Here is a 17,106-nt window from a genome sequence, read left to right as displayed (position 1 = left end):
AAAAAAAAAAAAGAAAGAAAGAAATCCAGAAAAAAGAAAAATGAGTTAAGCTTCATTTGCACCAGGAATGTAATACTCAGTGAATATAACTGTTATTATTTTTTTTTTTACCTTATTCTGTGACTTCACCCCTAGCATTCAATTTGTATATTGATTTCTGAGCATTGGTTTCCAAAACAGTCATCATCTTCTAAGGAATATGGGCCACCAGAGCTTTATGACAAATAAGTGCACAAAGACTGGATACCTTATGAAGAAATAGCCTCATGTTTCTTGCTACCTTCAAAACTGGGACATCCATGTACTAATAGGGGTCGTGACAGCATGTCAAGCTGTAGGAAAAACTGCATAATACTCTAGTGATTCTAGATGGAAGTAGATAATCAATTCAGCCCTGGACAGCTTCAGAGAGTAAGTCAGAAAGAGATCTTTTTATTTCCCTCAGGGCAGAGATATTTTTTGGTTCTGTGTTTTAATTTTAGCACCTGCTGTTTCCTAGGGAAGTGTTGGTTGAAACAGAAACTCTGTTTATTAGAACCAAGTGTCAGGAATTAATCAGAGATGAATAGCATGTCAATTTCCCTTCTCCTATAATATAATAAAAGAATAATCATGACTGTAACTCTGGGGGTCTGTGTAGGTAAGGAGTCTAGTCCTCTCTGGCCATTTTATGTAGCCTCAAATAAAGGGATATAAAGGAATTATTAGGAACAAGTTAAGTTTAAAAAAGCAAGACAAGCAAGACAGAATGAAACATGGGAGCTAAAATTCCAGGCCTTGGCAATCAATCCCTAGACCTGGGTGCTCTGCAGAAAAAGGAAACTGATAGAGACCCCATGGCAGGTCATTTTAGCTTCTGCCTTTCCAATAGTCTGGAGTTAGAAAAGGGAGGTAGTGATCTGGGGTAGGAACTCATTTACATGTAATGAATAGTTTATTGTGAGCCCTCAAAGGACATCCTTAGGATATATTTTAGAGATAGTGAAGAATTCACATAAATAAATAAAATTCAAGTTTCTAAAACTGAAAGAAAGTACACTGTGGTGATATCCGAACTTCTTAGTATGGGCAGAAAGTAACATGGGCAGAAGAGAAGATGCATTGGGAAGTAACATAGGTTTAAAGGAGGTTTGAAAGGTTTCTAGGACTGGAATATAATCCTCCCAGGGTGTGGACAGCATCTTGGAGTGTTCTCTTCTTTGAGACCTGCTCTCCAGCAGCCAGTTCAGTAGTTACTATGCACAGAAGAGATGCTTGCGTGAGTCTTTCTGTTAGATAAATGAAAAGCAAATTAATGCATTTTTTAGAACTCCCTTCAGAGTCCTGAGCCTGAGCAGGGACAATTAGCAAAAGCCACAGACTATTTGAGAATGAAGTATATTGAAGTCTTCTAATGCTGGTTGTCAGTTTTTAACCTTTCTTCACCCTCCTGGCTACTCTTGCCCCACTCTTGAGAACAGAGCCCTGTAGATGCCTCCAGGCAACCCTGAAGTGAATGGATTAGCTTCTAGAATAGGGCTGACTTCAGCCTGTTTATCTGTCTGGGTCTCCATATCTGCATGTATAAAAAGAGATGATGATAATGAATATTTACCAAATAATGTGATCTGACCTCGAGTTGGCCCCAGTTCAAGGTAGCCTTTATCCTTACTCTTACTATAGACATCAGAAGTTTCAGGTCAAAGTCCTGATGTTTTAGTGAGATGCTTTCCCTTCTGTCTCATGGTGGGACACTGAGTCAAGTGTAAGACAGAAACCCAGCTTCTTAGTTAGGAATGGGGAGAGGAACGCCCTAGTGATGATTCAGAAACGAGCACCAGTGTCAGGTGGGCAAATATGAGACAGAACAGTTTCTTCACACAGTTGTTTGTTTTTTTGGGGGGGGTCCATTCTACTGATAAACATCCTCACTCAGAAGTTATTACTTCAAATAAAAAATACTGGTAAGCCAGGTGATTTGGCTGAACTTGTTGCTGAATCTCTCTGTCAAATCCCCTGTCACGGCCAAACTGAAGCTGAGAAAACTTGAATTACTGCCTGTCAGTTGAGCTGGATGGGGTCTTAGGCTCATCTCATCCAGAGTCTTCGATTGCTGGTTGAGGAGTCAGAGCCCGACATGTCTGGGGACTGCTCAAAATAATGCAGCAAATTAGACTCAGAGTTAAGACTCAAGATGGGATGCAGACAAACATTTGTATTTATTAAGCTACACACCATTTCTATTCCTTGTGTCATAAACTTGTATCTCTCTGCAAAATAGTCAATGCAGCAATAAACCAGGATAAGAGAAATTTGTGAGTGAAATTGTGCTGACAGGTTTGGGGTTGTCTTAATAGTCTCTGAAACCACAAAGAGCTTTTGATTCAATAGTTTGCAGCCAATTTGAGAATTTATATTTATTTTCAAAAGGTGCTTTCATTTTCAGAAGTTAAAGAAATCTCTGTTTCATGTTCAGTATTCAAAAAGGCTGAGTGGGCTGGTGATACCCATGGTGATGGTTCTTTGTGGCCAGTGCCACTGTTAGACCGAGTACTGCTCAGAAAGCAATTCGAGGCAATTTTGGAGGAGCCCAATGTCATGTCTTTCTCATTATAGTACGTGTGGTTGTCAAGTGAGAGAAACCACATCCCTTGGTGAGTTCTGCAATCAATGGGCTGTGAGCAGTCAGCCACACTCGTGGGGAACAGCTTTCCACTGTATTTAAGACACAAGACTTAACTCTGGATCAGGCTGCTCAAAATTGCCTTTTTACTCAAGATCAAGCATCTTCAGAAGTCCTGTTGTATTAAGGAACTATTAAGTTGTACTGAAATAAAACAGCTAGAAAAAAAAAATGTGTACTTGAAAGATGCAAAGAATTACCTTCATAGGGGCCCCGTTCAGGTGTATCTTTTCTGCCATCAAGATTCTTCTAGTTGACTTTTTTTTTGGCTGTGCTGGGTCTTTGTTGGGTCTCAAGGACCTCTTCCATCTGGCACAGGGGCTTAGTTGGCGACATGCAAACTCTTTGTTGTAGCATGTGGGATTTTAGTTCCCCGACCAGGGATCAAACCCACATCCCCTGCACTGGAAGACAGATTCTCAACCACTGAACCACCAGGGGAGTCCTCTAATTTGCATTTTGATATGTTTTCCTTTTCTTAATTTTAAACCACAAATTTTCCTTGTGCCAATTAGAGTGAAATGGAATAGAGGTCAGTCACTCACTAAATTCCTCTTAGATCGTGAACATTCTTTCTCTCCCTGTGGTCACGTGCATGCTGCCTTTACCAGTCTGAGACCCTCATGGCAGGCAGTAATCAATGTCCTGGAGATGGGATCAGGGAAAACTCAATCCTCATTGTTCCCATGCTTCCCCCTAGATGGATGCCTGTGTCCGTCTTGGTTCCTTTCCTCCACATTCAGCTGTGTCTTTCCTTCTGCTCATCTCTTTATTCACGCCTTGTACACTAGAGGCTTGAGCACAGGAGATTTTTCCTCCCTTCCATTATCTTTCCTGGTTACCTTATAGACTCATCTCCTCATACACCCCTGTTCATTATATTCTCCCTCCCATGTTATTCTAAAAATCTACCTGTAATGCATGGCTGGTAAGCCTATTTGTTTTGCTTATGATTAATCTCAAAAGAGGACTGCACATTTTGGTGTGTTTTTAAATTAAAGAACCACCACCAGAATACTTCTGAGAGTTCACTTTGACTTTATATTAAAAGTATTAATATTCATTTCCCACTCCCCCCACCACATCCTTCTCTAATTAAACTTAATTTCCTTACTGAAAATATTTTTAAAAATTATTTCTGGCTCACATCTTGAGTGCCACAGTACAGTATTGTGTTCCAGTACTTTTCATTGCAGATGTACCACAGGAGGTAAATGAGCCCTTTTGAAATAATTTTGGAACCTGGCCATTTCTAGAACATTGTTTCTATGGGAAAACAAATTCCCAGCTTTTAGAACATGATTTATTTTAAGTGGGGGTATTTCCTTTATGTGTTTGGTACCAAAAAAAAAAAAAAAAATCTTTTTGATGTGGTGACATAAAATCAAAGAGACCTGCCTTAGTTTTTACCTTGTTGAATATTTTCATAGTAGAAAAAACTGAACCTGTTGATTTCTTAGACTTGATTGTTTTAGGTAGCATTCTAGAAACGTTTGCAATGCATGTGGTTGGTGATTTATGAATTTTTCATAATTAGAGTATGTGGAGACTGCAGTTGTCCACTATTTCTGTTTTTCCCCTCTTCCTTCCGGGCCTCATGGAGAGACTGCCATGATTTTCCAGTCTGCCATGATTTTCCAGTCTGCCATGGAGCCAGGTGTGGCCGTGGAACTGGATGCTCGCCAATGGAATGTGAGTACAAGCGGTTTGAAGAACTTTTGCCTTATCTGCTTAAGTGGATCTCCCTGGCCGGAGACTCTCTCTCTTTCCCCTACTTGACCAGCTAGACCTGAACAGCCCTGCACACCAGCTGCGGAGGGCAGAACTGTTGCCAGCCTGGGTCTCCAGTGACTGATGCAGAGCTACCACCAAGCTGGGGCACGTATCTTGCCCCGTTAACTGGGAGACAAATAAACTTCATTGTTCTTCGAGCCGCTGTACTTTGGGGCTCTTTTCTTAATAGCAGTTTAGCCTACTCCATAAAATTACTACAAAAATTATTTTACAAGATGTCCTATTGTAAAGTATTTAACCTCAGTATACTGAATAATCAAACTATATAAACACAGAGTCATTTTCTTCAAAAAACAAAACTCTGTATAGACATTCGTCTTTGTTTCTCTTAGGAGTTTTCTCTATACATTAAGAAATGGATAAGGTTAATTTAATCTTCCATTCAAACATAAAAATCTGTTTGCCAAAGCCAGACATATTTTCCAAAGAGTAAGGCTCATTTAATCTTCCATTTGAACATAAAAATCTGTTTACCAAGGCCAGACATATTTTCCAAAGAGTTGTTATTTGAAAAGGGTAATATGTTCTGGCCTTCATTATATCCATTAAAGGAAAATAGGTAAAAGAATACCCACCTCAGAAGCACATTTCTTTGATATAGTATCCCATGATAATCCTATTTTAATTAGGGCCAAATTCTGCTTATGATCAAATGCAGTCTCAAGAAACAAAATTCTTCAGGGGTCACTTTATAACACAATAATGAAAGAAGCATAAAGCAAGGTTAACATCATTGAATTTCAAAAAAGAAAAATTACAAATTGGAATGAGGGCAGAATCACACACATATTCATGGTTTATTTTTATACCACCATTGGTGTCATAGCTAATGGTACTTCTTTGCTGAATATTTTTGTTTATATAATTTGTTGATTTGCTTTGTTTTCCTTGCAAAGTAAAATAACATTTATAATTAAGGCTTTTTGTATGCTTCTTCCATTAGTATCTGTTAGAATAGATACTAACCAAATAATATAAAGTATGAAAGTTAAAAAGTGCCAAATTGGCCCATGGCTAAAGAGCAAACATGTAGGCCTTGAATGAAATAGGGATGAATTCATTCCTCAAATCTTAAAATTGGAAAAGTAGGAAATGGGGTTACAGAAGAATCTATGAAATTAATTTTGCTGTTGTTTAGTCACTAAGACACTTCCAACTCTTTTGCAACCCCATGGACTGTATAGCTCACCAGGCTTCTCTGTCCATGGAATTCTCCAGGCAAGAGTACTGGAATGGGTTGCAATTTCCTTCTTCAGGGGATCTTCCCAACCCAGGGATCAAATCCATGTCTCTTGTATCGGTGAGCAGATTCTTTATCACCAAGTCACAAGGGAAGCACTAGTGAATATTACTGTATTCTTCATGGAACTCAGAACTCTGGGTAAATTCTGAGACAGAACTTTTAAGAGGCTAAAATAGGCATTCAGTTCAGTTCAGTCACTCAGTCGTGTCTGACTCTTTGTGATCCCATGGACTGCAGCATCCAGGCTTCCCTGTCCATCACCAACTCCCAGAGCCTACTCAAACTCATGTTCATCGAGTCGGTGATGCCATCCAGCCATCTCATCCTTTGTCGTCCCCTTCTCCTGTCTTCAGTCTTTCCCAGCATCAGGGTCTTTTCCAGTGAGTTAGTTCTTTGCATCAGGTGGCCAAAGTATTGGAGCTTCAGCTTCTGCATCAGTCCTTCCAATGAATATTCACGGTTGATTTCCTTGAGAATTGGCTGGTTTGATCTCCATGCAGTCCAAGGGACTCTCAAGAGTCTTCTCCAACACCACAGTTCAAAAGCATCAGTGTTTTGGCGCTGAGCTGTCTTTATGGTCCAACTCTCACATCCATACATGACTACTGGAAAAACCATAGCTTTGACTAGATGGACCTTTGTTGGCAAAGTAATGTCTCTGCTTTTTAATATGCTGTCTAGGTTTGTCATAACTTTTCTTCCAAGGAGCAAGCATCTTTTAATTTCATGATTGCAGTCATCATTTGCAGTGATTTTGGAGCCCAAGAAAATTAAGTCTGTCACTTTTTCCATTGTTTCCCCATCTGTCTGTCATGAAGTGATAGGACTGGATACATTGATCTGTGTTTTTTGAATATTGAGTTTTAAGCCAGCTTTTCACTCTCTGCTTTCACTTTCATAAAAAAACTCTTTAGTTCCTTTTTGCTTTCTGCCATAAGGGTGGTGTCATCTGTATATCTGAGGTTATTGATATTTCTCCCGGTAATCTTGATTCCAGCTTGTGCTTCATCCAGCCCAGTGTTTCTCATCATGTACTCTGAATATAAGTTAAATAAGCAGGGTGACAACATACAAACTTGATGTACTCCTTTCCCGATTTGGAACCAGTCCATTGTTCCATGTCTGTTTCTAACTGTTGCTTCTTGACCTGCATACAGATTTCTCAGGAGGCAGGTAAGGTGCTTCAGGAAAATATTTTGTTCTCTCCTGACATCTTTTAACTAGTAGCAAATTCATCTTACTTAAAAAAAACATACAATCCATTCAGTCCCCTACATATGAATGAATTTCATACTGAGAGTATGTTTGTAAGGGCAATTTGTAAGTCCAGCAAAGTTAGCCTAGTACCCAACTAATACAGTTGGCTACTCAGTATTGTCCTGTAATAGGTTTATAATACTTTACACACAAATAATAAATGAAAAAGAAGAACAAAAATTCAAACATTGTTAGTCTTACAGCACAATACCTTGAAAAGTGCAGTAGTCCAGTACAACAGCTAGCATTCAAGGGTTGGCATCAAGTGAAAAGGTGGAGTAGAGAGAAGAGGTGGAAGATGGTAGAGCTGAAGGATCGTCACCAATAGGAGACAGAGGGCCAGCTGCAGCTTTGCTCATGCCTGATGTTGATGGAACCAGATGCATGTTCTCATCTTGAAAGTTTACAACTTGAAGGTTCTCATGTGGGGGACTTACTGTACTGGATTTTAACTCTGTCTGCCAGTAAAAGATTATGGTAGCTATTATCTAGATCTTCTTTATACATATGAAGATTTTTACTTCAACCTTATACCGACATCTGTAGATCTTTGCTACAGTAAACATTGCTTCCCTTCTTCCACCAATCCCTGGCTGCCTGACTAAGCTAAGTGGAAGTATCGTAACCGGCCATCAGACCGATGAGAGAACATGCTTGTATCAGAGGGAGCCAGTATAATATGGATCATAGGTCTGAAAAGAACCTTGATTAAATTTTGTGTCTTGGTTTCTGTGCTTAAAAATATTACATATATATTATAAAAAAATAAATAAAAAATTTAAAAATTGCATATATATTACAATATAAGCTACATTATAGTTATTGACTGCTGTGTGACAGTTCCTCTAGAGTCTTAGTGCAAAGAATCTTCAAATGCTGGCTTTAGTGCTACTCAACTCTTTGATAGATCCAAACTGGGCCTCAACTTCCTTATATGCAAATGGGAAGACTGTATTAATATATTTTTTTTCCTAAGCCCCATCTAGAGGAAGTCTCTATCTTCAGGAAATAATGTGGCAAACAACTCTTCATTTAAAATAAACATAAAGACAGCTTTTAAGAGGAAAGAGTGTCACAGTGGGGAGGGAGGAATAAAGGGCTGAGGAACACGTGACTGCGGTGATGGCCCTGGGATGGGTCAGCCAACCAGAGGACCACGTCCAGCCTGCTGCCTGTTTTGCTAAGAGCTGAGAGTGACTTTTCCATTTTTATTTTTTAAAAAATAATACTAATGTTAATGTTAATATTCTTCAAGGTGGATAATTTATTTATTGTTTTTTTATTTTGGACCATATTTGAAATGGTTTTGGAGTCTTTCCCAAAAGTTTTGTAGCTTAAGTGTAAGAGATGGAGTTGAAAGGATCAGAAGCCAAAATTAACGTGGAAGATTCAAGAAAAGGAGTGGAATGAGTGTTCAAGAAGGCAGTGTTGAAGTCACTTGTCTGGTGTCCAGATTGATTGGTAAAGCAAGGGAAACCAGAACGAGCTTAATCAGCTAGGATTAAAAAGAAGACTTAAGAAAGAAATGAGACCATGGTGTCCTTTCTATAGGATAAAGCAGGGACAAAAGATAGAAATCAACGAAGATGAAACCAGAAAGAAGGATTTCTCTCATTCACCATTACAAAATTAAAGATCTTGTAATATTGAGACTAAGGTGTAAGATCTGGCTATTATGGGGGCTGTGGGAATCTCGGAAGAAATCTGAAGATGCAACTCTAGGAATGTCTGCTTTATCCTGGAAAGCATTTGTTCCACAGGAAGTTTTTCTGTCCATGGGTAAGTGATGTCTGAGCTGTTGCTAGTGGGACTAGATCACAGAGAATAGCCTTAGCCAGAGAATCTTAACTTGAACCTCGGGGATTTGATTGAAACTGAGCAGTCCTTTGGAATGAAGCTGAACAATGACTCAACTCATGGACTTTGGCTCACTGGGCACCCTTTCCCTCCCTCCTAGGGAAACTGAGATTGAATGAATAATAGCTGTGAAATACTCCCTTGAGAACAAGACTCCTACACACTAATAAATACTAAATGCTTTTTCATTACAATTTAAGTGAATGACTTGCTTCCCTTCAAAATGCCTTGTAAATGAATGGCATGAGAAAGAGTGATATTGCCCCAAAATGTTGCTCATTAACACTAATTTATTATAGACTCATGAATGTCTACAGATTTTGTTGATTGAAAATTAATTTGCATAAATAGCTGAGGAATGGTAGGAAGGAACTTAATAAATATCTGAACCATTTAATTATTTGAAGTACCTAGACTTAACTAAAAGTTACTAAAGGATAATTTTAACGCTAATTCATTAAATAATGATATTTTGGCCTCATTTGAAATTTTAAAAAATCTTTCTTTCTTTTTTTTTTTCCTCATCTCCTGTTTTCTCTCTTTTCCCCTTACCCATGGTCCCAATCCCCACCCCATCCTCCTTATCCCCAGATATTTTTTCAGAAATTCAGCAGTAGTAGGAAGGAAAATATTCACATATTCCAGAAAGCAAATAATTTCTTGGTCTTCATGACATGAGAATACTAGTTCTCCCACAGAGAAGCAAATTGGATGACAATTTTAGGATAATTGAATTGTTTGGTGCTTTTCAGGTTGTTGGGAAACTGGTGCTGTGAGAACCGGTTTATTTTTCAGTGCTACCTGTAGTTTCCTCTAGCAGGAGATTTTCTATTTACACATTAAAAAAAAACACAGAGCAAAGACTTGCAGATTTGTGAGTAGGTTTATGTTATCCAGTGGTTTTGAGAATAGATACTTGGTAAACTAAATTAAAACAAACTGAGTTGCCCAAATTTTCAGTGAGTTATGTATAATAATTTGGAGTGGGCAAAAAAAAAAAAAATCTGTATAAAAGAGACCTGTAGATACTAATTTTAAACCATCTGAGGGCCAAATATTTACAGTTTTACCCTTTTTGTGATGGAGATGAGGGGTTGGTAATTAAGGCTTTCAGGTATGAAACAATTGATAATGATACCAAACAAAATGGTTGGTAATCATAAAGAGACTAAGGCACAAAAAGAAAAGTATCTGGGGAGAGACAAATCATGGAACTGAACAGAAACTGAATGACTTAGGCCTTTGTTTCTCAAGGTTAACCATGCATCAGAATTACCTGGAGGGCTTATAAAAACACAAGTCTCTAGGCCCCACCCCGGGAGTTTCTGACTCAGTTGATCTGGGATGAGGCCTGAGAGTTTCCTTTCTACCAAATTCTTCAAAGATGTGGATGCTGCTCGTTCACTTTAAGAACCAAGTTTAGGTTGATTTAGGGCAGTGTCTAGAGACAGAAAGGTTTAATAAGAAAGCATTGAAGGACTTCATTGGTGGTCAAGTAGTTAAGAATCTGCCTACCAGTATAGGGTGGTAGTGGTTTAGTTGCTAAGTCATGTCCAATTCTTACGACCCCATGGACTGTAGCCTGCTAGGCTCCTCTGTCCATGAGATTCTCCATGCAAAAATAGTGGTGTGGGTTGCCATTTCCTTCTCCAGGGGATCTTCCTGACCAAGGGATCGAACCTGAGTCACATGCATTGCAGGCAGATTCTTTACCAACTGAGCTGATGTATGGGTTCTGTTCCTGGTCTGGGAAGATCCCACGTGCCACAGGGCAACTGGGCCTGCATACCACGACTGTGGAAGCCTGCACACCTAGAGCCTGTATTCCACAACAAGAGATACCATGGCAATGAGAAGCCCATGTTCTGCAACTAGAGTAGCCCCCACTTGCCTCGCTTGAACTAAAGAAAGCCCACGTACAACAGTGAAGACCCTTTGTAGCCAAACGTTTATTAAAAACCAACATTATTTAAAAAAGTGTTGATGACTATGATGAGAGATAAGAAGAAACCAGTTTATTGGAGGAAATTAAAGGGAAGACGGAATTAAGACAATGGGGTGATGACTAAAATAAAATTAAAAGCAAAGTAAACTTTAATTGAATGACAAGCTCTGTGCTAGACTCTTTACCTTCACATTTGTGCCAGGTAGTCAAAATAGTAACATTCAGAAGAGGCACAAGATGTTCACATGAGTGGATAAGAATGACAAAGTGAAATAGCTTTGTGAGGTCAACACAGTTAAAAAGTGGTCCTGAGTTCTAAGCCACTTAAGAGATAGACAAGGAGGAAGACAGATGGAGATCAGAATACCATACTTATTACTGATTAAGGCTGGGAGGGATAATGTGGGGTTAGAACTGCAGCAACTGTGGGCTTCTTAATTCTATAGCTCAGAAATAGGCAGACCAATCTACTGGGCCAGGCCAGATGGACACGTCTCCTCCCGTGGGGGCCTCCCCTTGTAAAACTTCCAACATGGAGGACAAGATGTGCATATATGTGCATTATTGGAGCCATTCCCCAAGGAAAGAGAGCTTGACAGTGGCTGAGCTCTTGCAGGCCCTATTTACTTTTCTCAAATTTATCATTCAGTAATTTGCTGTTCATTCTCTGAGACAGAATGGTAAAAGAGTAAGGAAGCTAGAAATGTTACATGAACTGAGGCCTCTCTAGATGCAAGGAAAAACATGAGGAGCCTGGAATAATCATCCTCTCCCTATAGGTAGGAGAATCTAGGACAAAAGCAGACTCTTTCCTGTAAAGCCTGCTCTGTTTTAATGATTCTGTTGGCTTCTAGAAAGAAAGCACAGCAAAGACTGGGGAGTCAGGAATGATACTTTTAAAGCTCGGATTCTCAGGGCTTCTCTGGCAGCCCAGTGGTTAAGACTTTGCCTTCCAATGCAGGGGGTGCAGGTTTGATTCCTAGTCGGGGAGCTAAGATCTCACATGCTTCATGGCCCAAAAAAGTGAAATATTAAACAAAAGCAATATTTTAACATATTTAATAAGGACTTTAAAAGTGATCTACATAAAAATAAAACTTTAAGGAAAATAAAAGCTGCTGCTGCTGCTGTCACATCAGTCGTGTCTGACTCTATGCGACCCCATGGACTGCAGCCTACCAGGCTCCCTCGTCCCTGAGATTCTCCAGGCAAGAACATTGGGGTGGGTTGCCATTTCCTTCTCCAGTGCATGAAAGTGAAAAGTGAAAGTGAAGTCGCTTCAGTCGTGTCCGACTCTGTGCGACCCCCCATAGACGGCAGCCCACCAGGCTCCTCTCTTCATGGGATTTTCCAGGCAAGAGTATTGGAGTGGGTTGCCATTGCCTTCTCTGAAATAAAAGCTAGGATTCTTAATAAAGAATCCTAGGAAGATGCAAGGTGAAAGAACCAATTCCGTATTTTGGTAGCATGATAACCTAAATTACTGCTGCCCAACCACTGGTGATTGCCTGCAAGGCTGAACGCTGGAAATACGCCTGACTGGTGGCTTAGTCAGTATCCTGAGACTGGTTAATCTAAATTTCATGCACATCTTCCTAATCTACTCCTCTCTGATTGTGGCCATTTTGACTAGTTTTTGTTTTCAATATACCGATGGCTGTTAGTTTGCTCCTTAGGAAAATGACTCAAATTGACATTTGGACACATTTGGGAAGGAAAAAAGAAACTAAAGAGCAGGCCTATTCTACTCAAACAATGTGCAATCAGGCTAATATTTCCAGTAGTGCAATCTGCCACAAGTCCCAGCTCATCACAGCTTCCGAGGTGTGTGCTCTGTTGCCTGGAGAAGTGGAGTGCCTGTTCCGTTCCCTCCTGTCCCCTTCTGTCCCCTCACTGCAGTGTCAGCTTGCTCTCCAGGAGTCCTTGCAGTGGCGCACATGTCCACATCCAATGGATGAGGGCAGGCTGACCCTCAGAGAGGGCTCTCACCAGCTGACTTTTCCTGCTCAGTAGAGCACTTCTGGGCACAGTGAGAGTAAGTTGGACTTTGTTGAAATGTGGCCCTGGAGGCACATTTTAAAGCTGATATATTAATTGTAAGCCAGTAACTACCGCTGCTTCTGTGTGTCTCATTGAGAACCTTATGTAGTTCTAAGACCCTTAAGTATTTTACCCCAGTGGGTGAAGTTTTATGTATTCGGTGGGTTTTTGTTGTTGCTGTTTCAGGGTAAATGTTTGAATTTTGACAGTTCTTGCTAGGAACACAAAAGAGAAATCAGAAGCTGCGCAAGAACTCAGTAATTGAATGGCTGAAGATGGATGTAGGGAGAAACAGTGGGAAAATGTTATCTGAACTGACTGAAGTACAGAAAGTCCTAGAACCTGCACACTTTTTTTTAAAGTTCCCTAAGATGTCTAGATTTATTTGACAAGCCAGAAGGTTTTTTATTAGTTTATTATCTTATAGTGGGGATAGGAGAATTTAAACATGAACTTGAAGTTAGACCTATAGTTTTATCAAAATTTTAGCTAAAAACAAAAGAAAACTTTTAATATCTCTTCTAGAAGTTTCAAGCACCTATATAAAAATTCTCAACACTTGGAAAAATTGTAAATTTGCAAGTATTGTTGTTGAGTTGCTAAGCTGTGTCTGACTCTTTGCGACTTCATGGACTGCAGCACGCCAGGCTTCCCTGTCCTTCACTGTCTCTCAAACACTGACTATACAGTCGGTGATGCCATCCAACTATCTCATCCTCTGTTACCCCCTTCTCCTCCTGCCCTCAATCTCTCCCAGCATCAGGGTCTTTTCAAATGAGTTGACTCTTCACATCAGGTGGCCAGAGTAGTGGAGCTTCAGCTTCAGCATGTGTCCTTACAGTGAATATTCAGGGTTGATTTTCTTTAGGATTGACTGATTTGATCTCCTTGTTGTCCACGGAGCTCTCAAGAGTCTTCTCCAGGACCACAGTTTGAAAGCATCAATTCTTTAGTGCTCAGCCTTCTTTATAGCTAACATCCATACGTGACTACTGAAAAAACCATTAATTACCATAAATGTGTCTTCCTGATTATTTTCTTAATATTAGTAAAATGACTTCAAAATTTCCTTCTCCTGAATATTCACTGAAGTTAGCACAAGTGTTCACTGTAGTTTATAAATGCTGATTTAAAAACAGAGATAGGAAGAAAATGAAGAGAGCAAGCTTCTAGTTTACATTCTGCCATAAACCAGTGGTATGATCTAGGGGCTGGTTAGTTTTCTCATGATTAAAATACCTATTGTAGTATTCAGAGATATATCATAACGATAAAATGAGAACATGTATACAAAGCACTGAAAAAAATTTGAAGTGTTACATGACTTTTAAAGTAATTTTAGAGACTTCCTTGGCCGTCCCTATAAGAGTGGCTACGATTCTGTGCTTTCACTGCATAGGGTCTCAGATTCAGTCCCTAGTCATGGAATTAAGATCCTGAATGCCACTCATGGCGTGGCCAAAATAAAGGAAAAAAGTAATTTTATTATCCTCATCATCATTTTAAATAGATGAATAGCATAAACTGAAGATGTCTGGCTTAGGGAAGTCAAGATTGAAGTGGTAAAGCAAAGTGTCTTCTGATATTTGAGGGCTGCTCAGTTGATCTGAAGGACAGACTTTAAAAGCTGGTGGGAATACAGTCCAGTAGTTTTCAGCATAACATAATAAAACAACTGTCTGCAACCATGAGCAGATGGTCTTATGAGAGAGTGATCCAACTGTCCATGATGGTATGCATGCCAAGTTCCTATACTGATTGTCAGGGATGCCTTTTGTGACATTTGCTGCTGTAATTTATCATTGAACCAAGAGTCCTCTAAAATCCTTGACAACTTTCAGAGCCTTTGTTCCTGTGTCCATCCAGATAATGAATCAGTGGATTTTGTGGTCATTTGATTCCATTGACTATGTTTATATGACAGGATAGAATCAGGTGGGAAAATATATTCACTTAGGCATACCATAGTGATCATATGTGTTCTCCAGAGAACAGTGGTATTTGCAGAGCGTGGAAGGGCAGTGTGCTTAGTAGGGAGGCCTTAACCCTTCCTGAAGTGCCTTCATGAAGCAGCATTGCTTGAGACCAGCAGTCCCAACCTTTTTGGTACAGTGACCAGTTTCGTGGGAGGCAATTTTTCCATGGATGTGGGGGTGTGGGAGGAGGCTGATGGTTTTGGGATGACTCAAGTGCATTACATTTATTGTGTACTTTATTTCTATTATTATTATATTGTGATATATAATGAGCTCAGGCAATAATGTGAGTGTTGGGGAGCAGCTGGAAATACAGGTGACACTTGTCTCACTCACCTCCTGCTGTGCAGATGGGTACCAGTCTGTGGCCTGGGGTTTGGGGACCCCTGCTTTAGACAGTCATTTGATGTTAGTAATAAAAATCCAGTTGAAGATAGTTTATACCATATTATATTATATAGCATCACCTGCTCCATATGAGGGCTATCTTTCCCATTGACAATCAAGGAAAGCCTTCCCTTTTTTTAAGAATTAGAATATTTCCTTATTCCAGTAACAAAGCTTTATAATTTAGGGTGCCCCTTGTCCTCGCTTTGAGGAAACTCATCGCAGATTTGAAATAATCATGACAACTCTGATGGTTCTCAGAGTTTGTTTGTTTACATTATCTTTTCCCCACTTGGTCTGAATTTTCTTTCTCTTTTACAATGTTTTAAACTGTTAAAAACAATTTTTAAAAGGATGATCATACTTTTAAAATAGTCACTTAGATGTCTTCAATTGGTTTTGCTAAAAAGTCTTTTATGCTTTCTTTAGCAAACAACCTTTGCTGTTTTCCACAGAGACACAAATGTGAGTGTGTGAGTGCACACATAAACGCACACACAAAGTGTACTATTCTCTTCTTTTCAAAATATGCAGGAAATAAAGCACAGTAAATTATTTGCAGCTCTGAAGGGTTTGACAACCAAATAAATCTGATTATGTCCTTCTTTCAGATGATGCCATATTTGCCTAAAGATCAGGATGATCTATTGTTTCTTGGTCTTCTCAGGGTTGCAGAATCTGTGACATATATTACTTCACAGTCCCCATGAGGTGTTTCAGTGACGGCCAAGAGGTTTTGGACAGTGAAGAATTTGGGACTCTTTTGATGCTTATGGCAGATGTTAATTTGAAGTTCAGAGATGCATAGTCTCTGCCAGTTTTTCTTGCCATTTATTTATTCAAATTGTATTTCTGTAGCCTGACCCTCATTCCTGACAATAGCACTTAACCCTTTCTTAAAGAAGCTTCCTTTTGTCTTCGTAAGCTCCCTTGAAGTCAACTATTACAGTGGATACTTGGCTTTCAATTCCATGGACATCCTTTTGCTTTTTCAGAAAATTCTGGAAAGCAGGCACCTTCATCTTCATGTCTGAACCTGCCACAGATCTAACATGGAAAGTTTTTGTATTTCATTTTGAACACAGATTCTGTATGCCTTCTACTGTAAGCAGCTAAATTTTTTTGAAAGGAAGTTATCTTTTTAAAAATATTGAAATATAGTTGATTTAAGATGTTGTGTTAGTTTCAGGTATATTATATTGTTACTTGGCATTTGCATGTATATTACAAAATGAACGCCACAATAGGGCTAGTAACCTTGTGTCCCAATTCAGAGTTACCACAGTATTGTTGACCATAACCTTATGTTGTACGTTAGTATCCCTGTGGGTTATAAACTTCATAACTAGAGATCTGTGCCTTTTACTTTCCTTTACCTATTTCACCCGACTTTCTACACACCTGTGTTCTAGCAACCATCCATTTGTTCTCAGTATCGATCAGCCTGTTTTCACTTCATTTTGTTTGTTTTGTTTTTTAGAATCTACATAGAAGTGAGGTCGTGCAGCATTTGTCTTTGCCTGTCTGATTGATTTCAATTAGCTCAATGCCCTCTAGATTCATTTATGTTGTTTTACATGGCAAGATTTCATTTTTAATGGCCGAGCAATATTCCGGTATGCATATGTGTGTGTGTGTCTTTGTATATGTAAGTCACATCTTTATTCATTCATCCATCAATGAAAACTTAGGTTGCTTCCATATTTTGGCTATTTTAAATAATTCTGCCATGAACATTGGGTGCATATATCTTTTGGAATAAATGTTTTTGTTTTGTAAAAAATACCCAGAAGTGAAATTACTTGATCAAATGGTAGTTCTCTTTTCAATTTTTTGAAGAAGGACCATACTGTTTTCATAGTGTCTGAGTCAATTTACAGTCCCACCAACAATTCACAGTGTTCCTTTTTCACCATATCCTCACCAACACTTACTTGTTATCTTT

At 39.2% G+C, this 17,106-nt stretch overlaps 1 protein-coding gene across 11 annotated transcripts in view; it reads left to right on the top strand.

Moving 5' to 3' along the window:
• LMNTD1 (lamin tail domain containing 1) overlaps positions 1–17,106 on the top strand; it is a 480,744-nt gene that overhangs the window by 11,185 nt on the left and 452,453 nt on the right. Inside the window, exon 3 of one of the 11 annotated variants that reach the window (XM_070453806.1) lies at positions 4,266–4,354. The exons of the other annotated variants lie outside the window; for them this stretch is intronic. The gene's annotated coding sequence lies outside the window, so the exon portion shown is untranslated. The remainder of the gene's footprint in view (positions 1–4,265; positions 4,355–17,106) is intronic. 11 annotated transcript variants of the gene reach the window in all.

Source organism: Odocoileus virginianus, chromosome 23 (genome assembly GCF_023699985.2).
Source record: "Odocoileus virginianus isolate 20LAN1187 ecotype Illinois chromosome 23, Ovbor_1.2, whole genome shotgun sequence".
Lineage (NCBI taxonomy): Eukaryota > Metazoa > Chordata > Mammalia > Artiodactyla > Cervidae > Odocoileus > Odocoileus virginianus.
The sequence above is the reverse complement of the archived record's forward strand: the minus strand, read 5'-3'. Positions and strand labels throughout refer to the sequence as shown.